A 9,349-nucleotide genomic window follows, 5' to 3' on the forward strand; every position below is an offset into this window, starting at 1 on the left:
GTATATTCATTAGAAAATTTATGTCGAACGTGTCACATGAATAAACAGTGGAAAAAGACTTAAGGCCGGGTTGCACCAACTTACTTTAACAAACGTCAAAAATCTGTCAAACCCCATACAAAAAACATCGGTTATCGTCATAGTTACGGTCAAAGTTAGGTGGTGCAACTCAGCCTAAGAGAACAGGTGGAGTAAAGAGAAAGATAAAGACGGAATATTCAAACTTTATATTTGGTTTAAGAAATGCAAAACGTGTTCCAAAAAATGATACACCTCATACACAAAATACAGTACAATCGGTTGTTGTGTGAGGCAAGAAGTTCCGTAGAACATTTCTTCATCCCTTTCGGTCGTTTGCACTATTTTAAAAGGCATCTGAAAAAAAACAAATAAGCTTATTTATGACTTAATAGAGAAGTAGTTACCTGAAAACTAAATAATTACCCGTATAACGCATACCCTTAAAAAACGACTACAGCAACACTACTAACTAGTTACAAAAAGTTCCTTTAAATTATTACTATTACAATGAGCGAAAAATAAGATAGGTAGCTATATCGTGTTTCATTACCAATTACATTTGTAGTGATAATGATTTTATACTTAACACTTGTCAAACTAGGTACCTACCTAATTGGAGACAGATAAAATTGAAAGACGTGGAGTAGGGGATCATGACGTGATTAAAGGATTCTAAATTATTGTTTCGGTACCCTGATTAACACTAAAGCAATCCATTTTTATGACGTTTAAACCTAATGAACATTATAACATACCTAAAAAGTGTTACAGTAATGCTAAAGATATCACTTAGATATTTTATATGTAGGTTGAATGACTTAACCATTTTCTTTTTACTATAATAAGACTGACAACATTAAAAGACACTAGTTGAAAGTTTAAAACATTAATATTATCTGACGCCATTTGCTTTCTGTTTTCTCTAACATAGAAAATAAAATTATAATACACATATGCATGAAATACTACTTATTATCCTTTTCTTACAAGCGGAGTATCGATAGAAGCAATTTTATAAGTTAAAATTAATCAAATCGTTAAAAAAATCACAAAAAGTGTCATATGTCGATTCTAAATTTGTCCCTATTTTATTAAAAAAAGGATTTCTGTGAGGGCGCGTGAATTATAAACCACAAACATATATATATTTTCACATAAGACTAATACTCCCAGCTCATTTTCATTCTTGAAACAAAAAAAAATGATACTTACCTTATGATAAATTATTTTAAATAAAGACATTAAAACATCTCCTCACAACACCATTGCACTGCAATACTCTAAACGATAAATAATCAAATCGGACAATAAAATGCGATAAGTTTTTTCGAATACTTTCAAACAAACAAAATAAAACGTTCAGCCTTAGAATAAAACGTAACTTTGGCATTGTAATTCTGAAAGCTGTTTCAAAGCTGTACGAACATCTAATAAAATGCTTTTTACATTAGAATATGCTGTCTAACAACTTTACTAATGTCTGTCTTCAATAACATTATAAGCGCTGGTTAGCAGCACTATTATTATTTAATAATGCTCAAAGTCGTATTATTTGGGGCCCAAATTGCGCTTACAAGACACTTATAGACTTTTAAACGGCTGATATAGTGCTACATATGCTGCTCATATACTGCTCTGCACGTAGGTTCATGCTGTTGTACGCTTCTTATAATTGTGTTTTGTGTTACTTGGGATCGTACTGGGCGTCAGTGCCGTAACTAGCCTTATAAGCGCCCGGTGCGAGCTTTCAAAACTGCGCCCTTGAAAAATGCTCTAACCAGTCTCTGACAATAAAGTGGACAAATGTGCATAAAAATAAATCTATCTATTTTTTGTTTACGAAGGTATAGGTACGAGTACTTAGTAGATTTCTTTAAGATAAAAATTGTTTATTCAAAAATATTTGCTCAAATACAGAAATGACACAAGTACTCGATAGTAAAGACCCAAGGCTAAGGTAAACCGTAATCACAAGAAAAGGACAGCTACCTACTCAAAGATTTACTTTCCGCGCTTTTCTCATTGCGAAGTCCTTGATTACATTGTCATACGACAGGAGCCGTGCCACAGTATATATATGAGCTAAAGCAGTACGGAAACTTAGCCCTTTCGGCGAGTTAAATACCTACACTTCGACTGAGTGTTAGGGTTGGCACTCTTAATCTTTATACAATTAATGGGGTTCTTACTTACTTATTTATTAAAACGTTTATTTAGGTTTTTTAATTATCAAAAACCTAATGGAATAAATTAATTGACTAAGTAGTTAACAAAAAAATAAAACTTTAATTGGGTTCTATAATGATCGAATACATAATCGAATAAATTGATTAAGTACTATTAGAGGCCGTTAGAAGATCTATTCTCACAAATAAAATACCGGATACTTACTTTCACAGCTATTGCCTCATTTTAAATACAGTTCATCACTTAGTACAAAAGCGTGGTGCGGAGCAAATTACTTTATCAAATAGAACACATAAATTGTTAAAAAGCGTAATTACGTAATTTAAAAAGAACTATTACAAAATCAGATGTAAGCACTTTATTTTAAAAGTAATATTTAATCATTTTTACAATTCAGAATTATTACGAAGTATAAAAAATAAAAGTTCTGGTTTTGAAGATGCCGAGTTCAAGCAGTCGTACACTACGCAATACACTCGTGGCATGTTTTTAAAAATACAGCGGACAGTGCATACAATGAAAATTAAATTATTATTAAAAACACAACGCGCGCGACACTCGCGACGGATGGACTGCGAGGTTCGCTTAGAGCTCGTGTAAAGCGTGCGTCTGTGTGCGTGAGTCTGATTTCGAGCGTTTGTATGAAGCTTCCGTACTGTTTGATTTATCTACTGTGGCCGTGCTATGTCGCGTTCAATCGACAGAGAAATTGGAGAGCGTGCGGTCACTGCATCACTTCAGGTCAACTTAAGCGGTTTAGATTTTTCATACAAAAGGATTTTCCCGCTAATTCCCGTGGGAATTTCGGGAATTCCTTGCTGTTTACTTTTACTAAGGTACCTACATGCCAAATTTCAAGCGTCTAACTTCCGTTAAGCGATTAGATTTTTCATACAAAAGGATTTTCCCGCTAATTCCTGTTCCCGTGGGAATTCCTAAGTATACTATAACCTGCCCAGGAGTATGAAGAATAATTGTACCAAGTTTCGTTAAAATCCGACGAGTAGTTTTTGTTTCTATAAGGAACATACAGACGGACAGACAGACAGACAAAAATTTTACTGATTGCATTTTTGGCATCAGTATCGATCACTAATCACCCCCTGATAGTTATTTTGAAAATATGTTTCATGTACAGAATTGACCTCTACAGATTTATTATACTAGCGGCCGCCCTCTATCTCGAAAACGGTTCACCGTATAAAAAAAATTTTTGAACAAAATTTGTAGAGAATTTTTTATTCTACAATATTGAAAATAAATACAAATAGCAAAAAACCCATAGGAAATGAGATATTTCCAAAAAAAGCGATTTTTGTGACCTTTGACCTTAAAATTTAATAGTTGCTTACACCCTACCATATGTAGGTTTTGAGACAACTTTTAGGGTGTCAATATACAAGTATTTACAGACTTACAGCTGGGTATCTCGAATTCCGAGATTCTTACCTAATTTAAGCTTAAATGACTGGACTATAGTGCGTCTGTAACGCCGCACGTAGTTAATGAATAAAATCAAAGATAAAGGAAGGACCAATGAATGTGGCTGACAGCAATGACAGCGTAACGTGAACTATATGTACATCTCCTCAGCTAGATTGACAGATTTGCTTAGAACTTCTAAGTTAGAAGTGGCGCCCTCCAAATGAATATAGACAGAAATTGTCTCATAGTTACGGTATAGGTACTACTTTTGTTTGTGTATGTAATATTGCGTGCGAGCAAGACAAGGTGGATTTATATTTGTCTGATGTGTCGTGACGTGACGCGTCAGAACTGTATCGGTTCCATACATAAGCCATCACAACACAACACGTTACGCACTAGTGTGAACGTTACCATCCTACTAATATTATAAACGCGAAAGTTTGTATGGATGATGGATGGATGTTTGTTACTCTTTCACGCAAAAACTACTGAATGGATTTTAATGAAACTTTACAATAATATAGCTTATACATCAGAATAACACATAGGCTACAATTTATAAACATATTGTTCGATATACTAATCCTGCGCAGACGAAGTCGCGGGCACCAGCTAGTACTAAATGTATGAAACCGATACCGTTCTGACGCGTCGTCACGTCACGACACATCAGACAAATATAAAACCACCTTTACAAGTGTTGTTGTTTCAAGATCGCTTGAAAAATGCCATATAGATATAGATAGTACAGAGGGCGCGTCTACACCATAATATTCGCAACAAAACAAAATGTACCTACTAACTACCATGCATGAAACAAAACTAGATACTGGTCTGGTCATTTCTGCGCCCCTCCAGGGTCTGCGCCCTGTGCCTGGGCACCGCTGGCACCGCCCTAGTTACGGCACTGCTGGGCGTACTGTGTTGTAATTTTAGGCACAGTCGACATCAGGCGTTGTAGTTTTACCTACAACAAAAGTGTAGTTACACTACTGTTAGCAACGATGTTAGCAACGAAAGGATTAACGCTGATTTGGCTATCAAATTACACCTCATTACACCTGAGGAACGCGGGGAGTCGTACGGGATAACAAAAAGATATTCCTTGTGGCATTCGAACGTTGGCCGCGAGCTAAACGCCATGACCCGAGAGCCTTCTAAAATATCAGTGTGTTGTGTACCTATGATTGATGGCTTGAATTGGCAAATTATGGTATTGGTGAATAAGTTGGTTTCAGACTATTTGTATTTAATATCCAATTTGTGAGTGAGTATGTGTACGAATTTAACATATGGGGCATTCCACGCGAAGCGGGCAGGTAAAAAAAGTCGATGTTTCCGATTTCAGTAATATTTGAGTATGTTCTACCTTTACATATTATTGATACGTGTACCAAATATTTTTGTAATATAATGACTAGTTTAAGAGTTATGGGTCTTCGAAGTTTTCGACAACCGGTTGGCATGCAGTACTTCAAAGCCGATTATGGAGTCATAAAATTACATATTAAAATAATTAAACCACGGGATTTATTACTTCATTTACCATGCTTTTTAACTGTATTTTTGGAAACGAAAAAAAAATTATTTTTTTCTAAAAAAAATGCAAATTAATTTTTTTTTCTTGATTTTCACAAAGTTCGACCCTTTCGATTTTTTTAATTTTTTTTATTTAAATAGCTAATATTGTGTAGAACATTCATGCCAACTTTCAAAGTGGGCGTGGAAGTGGATTCGGAGCGAGACTGAAAATACTGCCGAAGGGTGGCGTCCAGCGCCGCGCCGTCGCGCTGCCGCGCCTGAAGCCCGCCGCCTGTGCGCGTTTAGTGAAACTGACAAGCAAATAAAATCACTTTTGACGGAATGTTTTGTAGATTTTTAATAACACCAAGACATTTTTAATACCTATTAAATACTAAAATACGTTATAAAATAAAGTAGTAGTAGTAAATAAAGTTGCGTTTTTCCGTATCGTGAAAAATAAATTACATTACTCGTAACTGTGAATATTTCCTAACAAAAATAGAATGAGCTGTTGTTTTTATACCTTTCGAGTTACAAAAGGCGATTATGTGGGAGGCAGACGGTCGACAGTGCTTTCATCCTATTCCTATGAAATTAAGTGGCTAATAATAATTTTTAGATATAATGAATACTAGACCTTTCATTCTATCTAGTCTTTTGAAAGGTCGTAAATTATTGGTAATTAGAAGATATTGTGGACCGGATTAATAGATCCACCAGTTAATTTAGGTCAGGACTAATACCCAGAACCGAACCGAACCGGCCGTGCCGCCCGGCATGTGCGGATACGCCATAACTAGGCTTGTGTAGCACATGTACTATGTACTAGAAGCAATTCCTTTAATTAAGTGAACGAGAACGAACTATTCCGTCTTGGTCGTTCAAATCGGTCTTTTAGTTCACTTTAGTACAGCCGATCACTAATGAATAGGTGTGAACGAGACGTGAAATTGGTAACAACCGCGCGCGAGCGAGATGGATTCGGCTCTGTGAGTGTGTAGCGAGTATTTTTCGATATTGGACCATAAATGCATATGAATAAAGACTTTTTTCGTTCGATCTACCTAATAGAATCAGTGTACTAAAATGTGCTAATTAATAGTACTAGAAGACCGAACTAGTTCATTTGACCGATTTTCGGAGTTCGGAGCGATCCTTTCAGTGTCCGAGTAAGAACAAGTCTGGCCATAACGTATTTTTTAGTATTTAATAGGTACTAAAAATGTATTGGTGTTATTAAAAATCTAAAAAACATTCCGTCAAAAGTGATTTTATTTGCTTGTCAGTTTCACTAAACGCGCACAGGCGGCGGGCTTCAGGCGCGGCAGCGCGGCGGCGCGGCGCTGGACGCCACCCTTCGGCAGTATTTTCAGTCTCGCTCCGAATCCACTTCCACGCCCACTTTGAAAGTTGGCATGAATGTTCTACACAATATTAGCTATTTAAATAAAAAAAATTAAAAAAATCGAAAGGGTCGAACTTTGTGAAAATCAAGGAAAAAAAATTAATTTGCATTTTTTTTAGGAAAAAATAATTTTTTTTTCGTTTCCAAAAATACAGTTAAAAGCACGGTAAATGAAGTAATAAATCCCGTGGTTTAATTATTTTAATATATAATTTTATGACTCCATAATCGGCTTTGAAGTACTGCATGCCAACCGGTTGTCGAAAACTTCGAAGACCCATAACTCTTAAACTAGTCATTATATTACAAAAATATTTGGTACACGTATGAATAATATGTATAAGTAGAACATACTCAAATATTACTGAAATCGGAAACATCGACTTTTTTTACCTGTCCGCTTCGCGTGGAATGCTCCATATCAGAAGTGGGATCGACGCCCATTGGTATGTAAATTATTTTTATTATTATTGATGCAGTTGCATGAAACAACAAGTGAGTTTTCTGGAAGTAGCCGCTCAATCAATAGTTGACTGGCAGAAAATAACATTAAGTCATTATTTTATGCGCTTTTATTTTGCGCGATAAAGTTCACAACAAATGAATGGAAAATACAGTGAGAAAAAAAAACTGATATTATTTTGGATACTGTTACTTACGTTATTATTTGAGAAGATCTGCTTCGATAATTTAAAATTTTAATTTAATTTAAAAAAAAAAAACGCGAAGTGAGTAATTTTTGGTATGAGGATGTCATTATGCAATTTTTGCAAAGAAAGATTTCTTTTATTTATCAAGTATTGAAGATATTTATAATTTAGATCTTCGCAAGAAACTAAGGTATGAATTTGGAATTGCAAAAAGTGATTTTATAGTGAATATATTGAATTCGTAAAAGTACCATTTTACTAAGAGAAAAGATAAGTTCTCAGCAGATAGTTTATGATTAATATAAAAATATATCATAATGGCACAGTTCATTAATTTTATTTTTACTCCATCATTGGTTATTAAGATCTTAACAAAATAAATGTGAACTATTTGAAAGTGACAAAGGATTATTAGAAGTTATGTGAGTCAATTATGGAATATATTACTGTGAAATAATAATTATGGTGATGTAAATTAAGTAAATTTAAATTACCCATATAGAGTTCGTAATTGTTTTGTATTAAAATAATGTAATATGGCATGCTGTTTGGAACAAACACATCCTGACTCGGATTGCGCTAGCGAAGCGAACCTGTGTTTATATTAACACCATTAAGATAAAATTTCGTGGCGAGGCCTCGAAACAATAAACACCATTGTGTGTGGTTCTAAAGGTTCAAAGTAAGTACTTGTGATTTGTTACTATTATGATGAATTTGGTTCGACAATTTGTCGTGATTGTGCAAACATGATTTATGGAGATACATATATTTTAAGAGTTACTGGTAATAATAATTTATATTTTGTGTATTTTAGCCCATGGAAAGGTATGGTACCTGCTATATTTACAAATGGCAAATGTACTGAAATAATCATAACATTGACTGACTGAACACATGGACGATGAAAGTTGGTAATTTTAACAAATCGATAATAAGTAGGTAAGACTACCTAATTGTCGTAGAGATGTGAACACAAATGATAAGTGTTTTGATTTTGACGTCGAAAAATAAATAAGATTCGGTAATTAGTTCATTACTCCAGTGAATGGAGTTGTTTTGAAGATACGTAATTAACACTGTCAGAGTGGTTAAAGATTGGTCAAAGTTTACAAGTTGAAAAGCGACACCTACGTGATTGTCTAAATGTGTCTGCGTTACATTTATGTTACCACACGCAATGTATTTGAAATAAAATCGTATCTGAGGTAAATGAAGTGATAAGTAAGTAATTTGTTTTCAACCATCAATGTGGGATTTAACAGTTGGGCTTTCAGATTTGGTAGCCATTGTGCTAGAATGTTTGTGATATTATATGAGTAACGTATTGGTTATTACGTCACTATGAAAAATTGAACTTGAGTTAATAATGGTTTGATACCTAAGTGTAAAGATCACGAAAGTCCGGTGATGTTGTGATGATAACAATGATTTTACAGGTAATGTTTACAGATACTGATTGAAAGATTTGAATTAAATGATGATTTGTTAACCGGAACAAGGTAATTTAATACATAACTGATGTGTAATACATCCAGTGCAGCTTATACAGCCATGTGTAGTGAGCGATACCATGTAGTATCGATGAATATGATTTTAATCAAATTACTGGTTTTTACAACAGTTATTTAGAGCGGTTTTAAGTTTACGTTTGTTGATCTTGTTGAAGCGGATGTAGCGAAATTAGAGCTAGATAAATTGTGTACCATATGGGTAACAGTGTTTTAAAGCATACCTACAATTGATTTACCAAGAGACAGTTTATTGTGATTGGTGGTATAACCAATTAGCAGTGAAAATAGATACATCATTGAAATTACGTTATATTAGTTTGAGTGTAACTATCCCGTTGGGAAAAGTTATGGTGTGTTAATGTTGTAATTATTATTATTATTCGATGACTGAGTAAGAAAGGTAGGCCGAATAGCAAGCAGCGCTCACATAATTGTGAAATGGATGCTGAAGCTTAAACGGTGCTCACTCAGTAGGTAGATAGATACCTGAATTATTGAGTAAGGGAAATGCTATGAGAACAAATACAAGGGTGCCAGAGATTATTCTTATAAATAGACAAATTACCCATAATAATTGATGCAAATCGAACTATTTGATTCTAGTAACACAAATTGTGTCG

The 9,349-nt window shown here is 34.4% G+C and overlaps 1 long non-coding RNA gene across 1 annotated transcript; it reads right to left on the bottom strand.

Moving 5' to 3' along the window:
* Window positions 1–212: 212 nt before the first annotated feature.
* On the bottom strand, window positions 213–1,436 carry LOC135073663 (uncharacterized). The gene is made up of 2 exons (XR_010257683.1): window positions 1,234–1,436; window positions 213–375 (listed from the first exon to the last, which is right to left on the bottom strand). It is a non-coding gene; the product is annotated as an uncharacterized LOC135073663 (long non-coding RNA).
* Between the last annotated feature and the right edge of the window lie 7,913 nt (window positions 1,437–9,349).

This window comes from Ostrinia nubilalis, chromosome 7 (genome assembly GCF_963855985.1).
Source record: "Ostrinia nubilalis chromosome 7, ilOstNubi1.1, whole genome shotgun sequence".
NCBI lineage: Eukaryota > Metazoa > Arthropoda > Insecta > Lepidoptera > Crambidae > Ostrinia > Ostrinia nubilalis.